Here is a 12,700-nt window from a genome sequence, read left to right on the forward strand (position 1 = left end):
AAAATTGGCATACAAGGTTAATGCAACATATAAATAAACAACATACTGTGTAACAAAATACTGTTTTTTTCCTAGCTGGGCAGCCAGAGAAAAGCCAGTTTTTACTAGCCTGATACACATGCAATTATTTAATCCCATTAGGTAAAGCAGATGTCACCAAGTAAAATAGTTGGTAGGACATCAGTCTGTCCTTGAACGTTTTGTGCAACACTAGGACAGGACTCGATTCTTCTCCAGAGTACCAATGTACAAATAAAACTAAAGCTCTGTCCTCTTTTATTCCCTGTAAAAGTAATACTTGTCTACCAGTCGCTAATGGCTGCAGGTCAATCAGCAGCACTCAACAGTTTTTCTGTATAAAGGCAATGTTTGCTCCATACAGGGATTTTTCCCTCCCAGGTCAATGCAAAGGCAGCTCAGAAGTAACTCACAGGCATCTTAAATGCATCTCACATTTCTAGACTGCAAGTCAAATGCACCGAACAGCATGCTGCATTTGTCTAGCAACACATAATCTTACTCTTCCTTTTTAAGCAGTTAAAAAATTATTCAATATATATTTGTATATAGCTACAATGGTCCAGCCTGCAAATCACTGTAGTAGGCACTGTTACTACAGTGATCTCCATTAGCTTCCAGGTCCTGTGCTGAGTCGCTGCCCTGCTGTATTGTGAACACAGGAGGTCACAGCACCAATTGGCGCAAGCACCAATCAGAGATCGCTTTGCATTGCTTAATAAATGCAAAAGCGTTCTCTACCTGGATGAAGTGAAGAGGTCAGGTGGTGACATCAAAATCACAACTTGTCCAGTAAGAGAATGCTTTGCATTCAATGATCTCTTAGCCCTGGTTCACACTGGGTACGATTTGGAACGATTTGAGATGCGATTTGACATGTCAAATCGCATCTCAAATCGGCGGCAATTGTCGGCAATGGCACTGTCCTAATCAGTGCGACGCCGCATCTGCGATTTCAAAAAGTAGTTCCTGTACTACTTTTTGCGATTTCGGGCCGCGATTTACATTAAATTGCGGCCGAAATCGCGGCAAAATCGCGGCAAAATCGCAGCCGCAAAATCGCGGTAAAATCACACATTTTACCGCGATTTTGAATTCGCAGCAGTGTGAACCTAGGCTAAATGGCACATATGCATCCTCGGCTTTCTGAGGTTATATCGGGATGATGCCTGCAGCTGCAGGCTGATCGGCTTTCCAGTTAAAGCTGCGCGGTTGTTATCCCGGAGGAGTGGGAGGGGACATCCCCCCTCCCGCCGCCTCCGCCGCTCATCCCGGCGGGAAACCCGATCCACAATGTGCTACTTCCAGCGCCTAGACACAGACTGGAACGTTCCAGTCTGCTAAATGTGAACAGGGAAGTGACGTCACAACGTCACAACGTCACTTCCGGTTTACTCGGCTGTCAATGGCGCCGGATTTAAAAAAATGCACTTGAAGTGCAAAGGAGGCATTGGGGGTCTTTTAGACCCCGATCCCTCCATAAAGTGTACATTCCTTGTGACAGCAATAAAAGTGATGTTTTTTTTTTTTTTTAATTTGTAAACGGTGTTCAAATCACACATGTGAAGTATTGGCGCGATCGTCAGAGCAATCAAATGTCAGAAATAGGCTTAGGCATGAAAGGGATAAACTGTGAACTATGGGATTTGTAGTGTGCATGCAGCAGTGCATGACCACAACTAGTGTGCACTGCTCATTCCAAAAAAACAAAAGTGAGGAAGAAAAAGCAGAAATCACAGTGAAGCCTCGTACACACGACCGAGAAACTCGACGGGCGAAACACATTGTTTTGCTCGTCGAGTTCCTTGTTAGGCTGTCGAGGATCTCGGCGAGACAATTTTCCCCATTCCCGTTGAGGAAAAAGAAGACATGCTCTCTTTTTGGCTCGACAGTTTCCTCGTCGAAAAGTGTACACACGACCGGTTTCCTCGGCAAAAAAAAAATCCCAGCAAGTTTCTTGCTGGTTTTTGCCGAGGAACTCGGTCGTGTGTACGAGGCCTGAGGGCTCCCTCAAACAAGCGGTAAAGTTTACTGCCCTTTAATAAGAGATCTGCAGTTTTTTGGAGGATGTATAGCAGCAACTTTACGACCACTTCCTGAGGTATTTTTTTTACTTTTTTTACACTGCCAAACAGCAATTTTACAACAAACAAAGCATCACGGCTGCTGCATGTTTACATCCCTGGCAGCCTGAAATGTTAGAATTCCAGTGGACAGCCAGGGGGTGGTAAAACTGCCACCTGTTTTTACCACCGCCAGAGTGAGAGAGTCATAAGAAACAATTCATGCAAAATAGACTACAGCACTTTTGTAATAAGTAATCAATGGTTGTCTTTTAAACACTTGTTTTATTATATGTTTTCTATAATGCCGTGTACACACAGTCGTTTTTTGTCTTGGAAAAAAACGTTGTTTTTTATCATGAAAAAAAACGACGTTTTCAAACTTCATTTTAAAAAACAACGTTACCCACACACCATCGTTTTCTGAAAATGCTCTAGCAAAGCGCGGTTACGTACAACACGTACGGCGGCACTCTGTTCCATTCAAGCTCCCGTCTCATAACTTGCTTCTGAGCATGCACGGGTTTAAAACGTTGTTTAAAACGTCGTTTTAGCCCACACACTATCATTTTTTATGACACAAAAAACGACATTTTCAAAAACGACATAAAAAATTTAAGCATGTTCGAATTTTTTTTTGGTAGTTTTTTTGAAGACAAAAAACGATGTGAAGCCCACACACGATAATTTTAAATGACGTTTTTAAAAACGTTGCTTTATTTCATCAAAAAAACGACCGTGTGTATGCGGCATTAGGAATTATGGCAAAGTGAGATTATTTGATTTTTTTTTATTGTTTTAGAATGTGTATAGCGGACCTATACTCAAACTGTATAATAACAGAAGGGATCAAATAAAAATTTCCTGGGGAAAAACTGATATAGGCTTTCGGAAGTTCTGGTTACATGAAGGTATTTTTGGTGAGAGGGAAGATCAGCCAATTCCAATTCTGATGTTTCCATTCACCAAAGATCAAGTGATCAACTACCTAGGTTTGTACTGATGTGACCAGGCGTGCAAGTAGTCATACATTTTAGAATAGGTGCCGTTTAATGTAATTGAGTCTTTTTACCAACATAATTTAAACTGCCATTTGTTATATCTGAATGTCAGCTGAGGTTGGGCACCTCTGCGTTACAGTGTGGAAATGCAATTATTATTTTATAACACCATCGAAACTACACTTCAACTTTAAATTCAGTCATTCTGTTCAAGAAAGCTGTTCTCTGCAAAACATGGATACACAGATGGCTTGAAATGAAATTCTCCTGCATCGAGTCTGCAGCATGCTGTCACATAAATTTCCAAACACTTCACTTGACCATGACTGAAGCAATCAAGATACGACTAGAATGCAGACTATCCGCAGCAGACTATCTACAACAACTGAGAACGTGACGTAATAGAGTTATACATCTATAGTGCACAAGTATGTTTTACTAAGGCTCACAATGTCAAATCAAAATTATTATAACTGTATATGCAATAAGTTTATGAGCTCAACATTGTGTCAGTGCTTTCGCTATTCCATTTTATCTGAACAGCTGGATGATCTTTTTTTCTCTTTTTTTTTGTAACAGTTCCCACCAGGACTACCAGCCAAAAATGGATACTGAAAAAGGGATGGCTGAAAGGAATAGAATGAATATCATCCCTCCCTGCACATCTGTCTAGGGCTGGTAAAGGACAAAACAGATGAATAAATAGGTTCTGGAACGAATAGGAGCTGATTTACTAAAGGGTTCGAGAATGTTCATAACAAATTGTGTGAATATCCACTGTGATTATCCAATCATATGCAGATGAAATAAGTAAATGGGGATTTTCTTATCACATGGTTGGATTATTGGGTTTTTACATATTTTATTGTGTGAACATTCCCAAATCCTTTAGTAAATTACCTTCATTACCTTCAAGTGCTTCAAGCTGCATGTTTTGAGCAATTTAAGTTCCATGTTTATTGTGCTACGAACCTTTACTAAGATAAAATAACTACTTGAAAGCCATTTCTAGGACATGGATGATTAAAGAGACACTATTTAACAGTGCTGCACAGGGTCTCAATGGACATTTCTATTGTCTCATTGACTAGATAAATGAATAAATGAATATCTCATGATAGTCAATCTGAGCCTCCAGGTACACTAGCATTACAGATAATACCGCAAAAAAGATTTTCCTAAAGCTGGCAATACATGGATCAAAATTCAGCCAGTTCAGCAGGGACCAGCCAAATTCCGCTCCTTGTGTAGCCACTGTAATTGAAGAGAAATTGATCTTTTGATCAACTTCTGTTAAACCACCCTGTTGGTAAATTCTTGCTCAATAAGCACTGCAATCTATATATTGCTGCATTTTTCCCCATTTAGTGTGTCATGTTTACCATTATCATTAACAGTGAAAATAAAAAAATCCAAAATCCCAGTAATAGAGGGTAAATTTTCCAACAGGGACACTAGTTCTGGTGATCTGGGGGGGGGGGGGGGCAAGGGATACCCTTACTTTGCAGTATTTTTTTTCACTTCCTGTCTGGGACAGCTGTGGGGCAGGAAGTAAAGGTAAATGTCCCCAATGTGACACAGATAAAAAACACATTTTTAACCCTCACTTACTCAAAATGTAATTTTTTTTTTGCATGGTCAACTTCTACTAGCCTAGTTCAACTTTCCGCTAGTTCCAATAGTAATAATTAGGGGATGTCAGCACGTAGAATAGGTATCCAATTAACAAATTAATTTTCCGATTTCTTTATATTTGAGTAAGCTTGGGACAAGCACTATCCAAAAGGATAATACCATTATGAATACAATCTATGTAATTATCACCACCATCAAAGAATAAAAATTAAATAAACAACTTGAAATTTGAAGATACCAAGTGACAGCACTCTGTGTTTAGCCTATTGTGAGTTTTAAAGGAGAAGTGTGGAATATCGAAAAAAATAAAACATCCATACTAATGCCACATACACACGATCGGAATTTCCGACTAGAAAAGTTCGATGTGAGCTTTTGGTCGGAAATTTCGACCGTGTGTATGCCCCATTGGACTTTTCTGTCAGAATTTCCGACAGCAAAAATTTGAGAGCTGGTTCTCAAATTTTCTGACGGGAAAAGTTCTTGTCAGAAATTCAGATCGTCTGTATGCAATTCCGATACACAAAAAAACACGCTCGAAATCAAGTCGGCGCATGCTCGGAATCATTTAACATAATTTTTCTCGGCTCGTCGTAGTGTTGTGCGTCACAGTGTTCTTGACGGTCGGAATTTTGTGTGACCGTGTGTATGCAACACAAGTTTGAGCCAAAATTCAGTCGGAAAATAATCCACGGTTTTCTTGGCAATCACAGACTCTCTGCTCTGCCCCTCCAGCGCCAACTGGAGTGTTGGACTGTAGATGGGGCGTGAGTGGCTGGCTCAGGCTCGTTGTTTTGAAAGTTGTAAAAATAACAACACGTTTTGATAATTTTCTCTAAAAACTTTGATTCTGTTGACTATGATGTCAATTAAAAGAACTTGCATATATCAAATCATGATAAACATCTCATGTGTATGGACTTGCTAAAGTACAGAAACTTGTGGTGCTTGTACAAGTACCTGTCTTACACTTTAGACCCCTGTACCCGTATGGAGAGGACTTTTGGATTGTAGACCTAATCTGGGGGCTCAGCTTTTGTTCAAGTCTAGATTTAGCTACCCCTCCCAATGCTAATTTATGTAATTTGTACAGGAGGGGGGTTCATTTTGACATCAGTGGGAGTCATGGCCCCATGTACAGCTTGGGTCCAGGATCTAGGGGTTCTTCGCAGGAATCATTTGAATACCGCCATGTTCTGCCTAGCAACACGAGTACTTGTACTTGCCAGGTTATGTAAGTTAAAGCAGAACTTCACTCTCTCAATCAACTTTCAACTATTTATAATCCTTATGCTGCTAGTACATAGATTGGAAAGTATATTATATTTATTTGTTTTAAATATTTTCTTTTTAATTCTTCAGTTATTTCCTGGTTTCGGATGGAAGGAGGGGTATTCTTAGCTAAGCACACCCTCCTGCCTGAATGCATGAGCTATGGGCAGTGGCGTCGCTAGGGGGGTGCGGTCCGCAACTGGGTGACACCCTCTAGAGGGCGGAACACATCACAATTCTCAATTTTTGCAGCAGTGGAGGTGTTTTGGGTTGGCTGAAAAAAATGCCAAAGGGAAACAGGGTTTTGGTCACCCTCAGGAGAATTGTGATGTGTCAGACAGGACTTTTTCCATCGGAAATTCCGACCGTGTGTATGCCCCATCGGAGTAATTCCATCGGAGTTTACATAGAGAACATGTTCTCTTTTCCTCTGATGGAATTCCGTCGGAATTTCGATGTGAATTTGGTCGGAAAAAGGTCCGATCGTGTGTATAGTGCCCTATACACTATATTCATGAATTATATTACTGGAATACATACATTTTTAAGTAAAATACATTTTTATATAAATGCTTGCAAGTCACTTCTTACTGATATATTAAGCAGGCACAAATAGGGAAAATTCAATAAAAATTGCATAATCTTATATTCCTAAAGGAGATTAGTGTAGATCTGATCCTGACACAAATGTAGGTTATACCAGAGTCACATGAGTTACTCACTTAGCTATGGAAAAGATATGTTCTCCTCGAGCTGCTAATAATGTCATTTAAATCAAGTAGCAACATCTTGTGTAGTTATAGATTTGCTTTATAAACTTTGAAGGAATACTAGCCCTTCTATTAATTTCAGGTCAGTGAACAAACAGAACACTACACAAAAATACTGCTAACAAATATATCACTGAGCGGGCTTATTTTTCATAGTTATGCAACAGTTAGGGCTCATACACACAGGACGTTTAAAAAATACCAGCGCTGTTGCCAGGAAAAAGCAGCATTAAGGACGCACCGTTAGCCACGTTTTATAGCATGGATGTTTTTTGACATAAGCGGTTTTTGTATTTTTTTCAGTAAAAACACTCCCTATAATGTAAAATGCCAAATGCGGCTAGAAGCTTGTTACAGCATTTAGTTTTTTTTTGCTTCTGGAGGCACAGGCTGTCATTTTTTTCTACTGCTCCTAAATACTTATACCTCTGAGGCCTCGTACACACGGCCGAGGAACTCGACGTGCCAAACACATCGAGTTCCTTGGCCAGTTCAGCACTGAAGCCGCCGAGGAGCTCGGCGGGGCGAGAGCTCCCATAGAACAACGAGGAAATAGAGAACATGTTCTCTATTTCCTCGCCGAGCTCCTCGTCGGCTTCCTCGGCCGAAAGTGTACACACGGCCGGGTTTCTCGGCGGAATTCAGCCAGAAACTCGGTCGGAAGCTGAATTCTGCCGAGGAAACTGGTCGTGTGTACAGGGCCTGACAGTTTATGTGTGCATGGACACATAGGCTAACATGGAGAGGCGTTTAGAGGCAGATAAAAAAAAACGTCAGACGCCTCTAACAGCAGCTGTAAAAATGTCCTGTGTGCATGAATCCTAATATATAGCCCCAACTGTTCTCTCTTAAATATTTTTTCTTTTGCGGATTAAAATCAGTTTCCACAGGAAAAACTTTTTGACTTTTTATTTTATGTTTTTGGAAAAGATAGTGTTTTCTTTGCAAGTATCTCTAAATAGGCATGTTTTAATAGGAAAGAACCATGCTACAAAAAAATCACGATTTTTCCCAAAGCTCCCTTCGTATTCATATAATCAGTTCAGTTTTAGAATTATATTCCAAAATGTAGCTCAGCCACAACTAAAGAGGGATAGAGATGAGCCTGGCCGTGTACTTGCATGAAACCTTAAGCTAGCATTGCTATTATAGTTTCACAAAAGTCACAGTGGGCCATGAGAGAACTATATCAGATAGATTTTACTCTCTTGACAATAGTCTCTACATCTTAATCAAGATCAGAACCTATATAACCAACCCACTTTCATTTAATTACATAATACCATTTTTAAGGCTGGGTTAAAGTGGTATTAACTCCTCCACTTTTATTTTTATTTTTTTAAAGGCCCAACATGTGTTAGCATGCACAGCTATTAGCACTTCCAGCGCTGTGTTATCACTGCTCTCCATGCTTCCATCTTTGTCCCGTCATCCTTGCGGGGTCGTCCTCTCTGGCTTTCAATGTCTGGGCCTAGTGACATCAATTTTGCATATGCACAAGGGAGTGTGAGACTGATGTCATCAGCCAGAGCTGATAGAAATATTTTCTTAAAGTGGAGGTTCACCCAAAAACTACATTTTTAACATTAGATTGAGGCTCGTTTTTGTCAAGGGGAATCGGGTGTTTTTTTTTAAATCGAAGCAGTACTTACCGTTTTAGAGAGCGATGTTCTCCGCCGCTTCCGGGTATGGGCTGCGGGACTGGGCGTTCCTATTTGATTGACAGGCTTCCGACGGTCGCATACAGTGCGTCACGATTTTCCGAAAGTAGCTGAACGTCGGTGCGCAGGCGCCGTATAGAGCTGCACCGACGTTCGGCTTCTTTCAGCTACTCGTGACGCGATGTATGCGACCGTCGGAAGTCTGTCAATCAAATAGGAACGCCCAGTCCCGACGACCATACCCGGAAGCGGCGGAGAAGATCTATCTCTAAAACAGTAAGTACTGCTTCGATTTAAAAAAAAACACCCGATTCCCCTTGACAAAACGAGCCTCAATCTAATGTTAAAAAATATTTTCCGGGTGAACTCCCGCTTTAAGGGTGCAGTTTTAGAACATTTTAAAGATATGAAGCAGCAATACACATTAAATAAAATAAATTACTAAAAGAGAAACTAAAAACGTTGGGTTTAATACCACTTTAATCTTGTGATTTACTACCATAATTACACTATAATACATTTTTTTTTTTTTTCTGCAGCTCACAACCAGTTTCCACCATTTAGCCCTCTATGAATAAGCCACTCAGTCATGTTTACATCATGCCTCGCCAATGAATGTCACTTTTATCATCTTTGCCAACCCCCCTGGTCATCAACAAAAAAAAAGTCGAAAAAGCGCTGGAGGCAACATTCAGTCCTTTACTTGGAAGGAACAATAACACCTGGTCCAACCTGGCTGAGATTCAAAGGCACCATTTTATCCTGCCTCACATTTGAAGCTTTTAAATAAATAATGGCTATATTATGCTATATGAATATTTTTTACCACAACACTAGCAGATAATTATCTATACATAAGATAATAATCACAAAAAACATTATGCTGTTGCTAGGAAACACAATTAAAGGAGCAATTTTAAACAAAACACAATTTATACACTATAAAAAACAATTACTGTAGTTAAAGTTTTCACAGTTCCTACCACTATATCTGCTACTGTCTGCTGTTACAGTGAATTATATTATATTAGTGAATTTTTGCTTGCACGTGACTTGGATGAGAGCAGTCAGCAGAGCTTCACCTTATTCACTAAACTCTGGGTAAAAGTTCCTTGCAAACTGAACAGCCTATTTGCCTTTAGTAAATCAATCCTCATGTGTGTTGGTATGAATTCCAGTGTGTGCCAACAGACTCACGTCACATCAACACATTTCAATGATGTGCAAGGATAGAACATGGAACACGCTGCATTTAAATGCAGCAAAATGCTTGCAATGCATTACAGCACTATCAATCTCTAAAATTACCACAAGGGTACAAAGTTGAAATGGCATTCATCATTTATATCAGAAGAATTGATCGTTCCTACACTTGTTAACCATATACGACTACGACAGCATAGGTTCCTGCACCTGTTTAAAAATCTTATATATAATAGGCTGAACGTCATTTCATAATTTGACTGACCCATAGACCACTAATTGCCTAGAAAACATCAGAATCATCCAACACATCTGAATGCTTTCACATTCAATTAAATCGTATACAATTAGTGGAAATTAATCAAAACAAAACAAAACAATCAGAACAACTCGCCGGATTTCATGATTAAATAAATAATTAAAAGAGGAGCTCCAGGCTCCTGCAGGAAATATTAAAAGTCTGCAGCTAAAACACTGTAGCTTCAAGCCTCGTACACACGACCGAGTTTCTTGGCAAAAACCAGCAAGAAACTTGCCGTTTTTGTTTTTTTTTTGCCGAGGAAACCGGTCGTGTGTACACTTTTCGACGAGGAAACTGTTGAGGATCTCGTCGAGCCAAAAAGAGAGCATGTCTTCTTTGGCTCGCCTAGATCCTCGACAGCCTAACAAGGAACTCGACGAGCAAAACTATGTGTTTCGCCCGTCGAGTTTCTCGGTCGTGTGTACGAGGCTTTAAACTTTTAATATTAGGACAATTACTTGTCCAGGAATCCAGCAGGGTCTTCATCTAAACCAATTTTTCAATCGGCTATTGGGTGCTGCCAACGCCATCTCCCTTCAGGGAAACTGGCAGTGAAGCTGTGCGGCTTCACAGCTGGTTCCCTAGAGTTTTTCTCTAATTCGGCTGGCTGCGGGGTAGGGAGGAAAGGCCGAACCTCCGGCTGAGCAAATTCACCTGGAAGTGGGAGCAGGTACCTGTCAAAACCAAGTACTTGCTCTTCCCCCAAAAGGTACCAAATGTGGCAGCAGAGGGGAGAAGAAGGCAGATAAGCAGAGCTTCCCCTTTTGAGTGGAGCACTGCTTTAAGGTAGGGAACACTGACACACTTAAAAAGCTATCCACAGCAGCCCACATAAACACTATGGTCTAAATACTGTGGGGTTGATTTACTAGAATAGGAAAGTACAAAATCTGGTGCAACTGTGCATTGCAGCCAATCAGATTCTTCAATTGTTCAATTAGACCCCTTTCACACTCGGTCGATGCCTGCGTTCGCGGTAAAGCGCCGCTAGTTTTAGTGGCGCTTTACCGCTGTTATAGTGGCACTTTTCGGCTGTAGTGCTGCCCATTCATTTCAATAGGCAGGGCGTTTTGGGAGTGATGTATACACTGCTCCCACACCGTCCCCAAAGATGCTGCTTGCAGGACTTTTTTCCCGTCCTGCAACCGCACCGCCCCAGTGTGAAAGCACTCAGGCCTTCACACTGGGGTGGCTTGAGAGGCGCATTTCAGGCGCTCTACATTCGCTATTTTTAGCGCCAAAATGCATTAAAAGTGCCCCAGTGTTAAAGGGGTCTTAAAGGGGTACATTTTTTTTCATAATAAGCATCCTTTACCTGCAGACATTCCTCTTTTCACTTCCTCATTGTTCATTTTTGCTCAGAAGTTGCTCTATTTCTTCTCTGTTCTGTTCACTTCCTGCTTGTCTGATTTTACTGACCACCGTGACGGGAGGCTTTACTGCTGTGGTCAGTAACATGCTCACCCCCTCCTGGGAACTACATCTGTGTGGCAGGATGCTCTCCACGTGTTAGAGACTTCAAGGAGGTGTGAATTACTGGGCGTGCCGCAATTCATACTGGGAAATGTAGTTCTTACATGAAAGAGCAATGCAAACCAGGAAGTGAATGAGAGAACAGAAACTAGAATGCCGGAGGTGATATTAGATGAAGGAATTTAATAGGTATTTACTTGTTTTTTAACAGAATCATTACACTATTCTGTCTGTCTACCTTGCAGACATTCATTTTAGGGAGAAAAAAAAATTCCTTTACAACTCCTTTAAGCTGTGGCAAAAAAACCTGGAAGCTGATTGGATTCTATGCAGAGCTGCACCAGATTTTGCACACTCTAGTTTTAGTAAATCAACCCGGGTCTTCTTTATTGGTCTCTCTATATGGAATACAACTACTGCCTTGGATTCCTGCATTGCAGAAGCATGTACTACAAAGTTTGGATAATCTGGTCTGCTGTGGTTCTTTTCTAGTACAACCTAATGGGAAGTTTAGAGATATAGCATAAATATTTTCTGATAAAGAAATTTAAAGTAAGCCTAAAATGGCCTAAAACATTTCTAAGATAATAACTACCCACTTGAGCATTTCCACTTTCAGTGTCAGGAAAGGAGTAGAGGTTCTGGCATTTGACAGCTGAATGACAGAGCAGGGCATCAGTAAGAGGAGGAGGCTTAACCTCAACCCGTGTAAAATCTGGGCGTAGGATCCATGCCACTTCACAGGGATTATTGAAGACTGAGGCCCCGTACACACGACCGAGTTTCTCGGCAGAATTAAGCCAGAAACTCGGTCGGAGCTGGATTCTGGCGAGAAACTTGGTCGTGTGTACACTTTTCAGCGAGGAAGCCGACGAGGAACTCGTCGGGCCGAAAAGAGAACATGTTCTCTATTTTCTCGTTAGTCAATGGGAAAAGTCGGCCCGCTGAGTTCCTCTGCGGCTTCCACACTGAACTCGACGAGGAACTCGATGTGTTTGGCACGTCAAGTTCCTCGGTCATGTGTACGGGGCCTAACACAGGTACATGGAGATCACAAGGTGCAGGTACATCAACACCGCTGAGGCCCCGTACACACGACCGAGGAACTCGACGTGCCAAACACATCGAGTTCCTCGTCGAGTTCAGTGTGGAAGCCGCCGAGGAACTCGGCGGGCCGACTTTTGCCATTGAACAACGAGGAAATAGAGAACATGTTCTCTATTTCCTCGCCGAGGTCCTCGTCGGCTTCCTCGGCCGAAAGTGTACACACGGCCGGGTTTCTCGGCAGAATTCAGCTCTGAAC

At 41.3% G+C, this 12,700-nt stretch overlaps 1 protein-coding gene across 2 annotated transcripts in view; it reads right to left on the minus strand.

Moving 5' to 3' along the window:
• NR3C2 (nuclear receptor subfamily 3 group C member 2) overlaps window positions 1–12,700 on the minus strand; it is a 459,143-nt gene that overhangs the window by 185,780 nt on the left and 260,663 nt on the right. The window lies entirely within an intron of this gene.

The sequence above is a fragment of the Rana temporaria genome, chromosome 1 (genome assembly GCF_905171775.1).
Source record: "Rana temporaria chromosome 1, aRanTem1.1, whole genome shotgun sequence".
Lineage (NCBI taxonomy): Eukaryota > Metazoa > Chordata > Amphibia > Anura > Ranidae > Rana > Rana temporaria.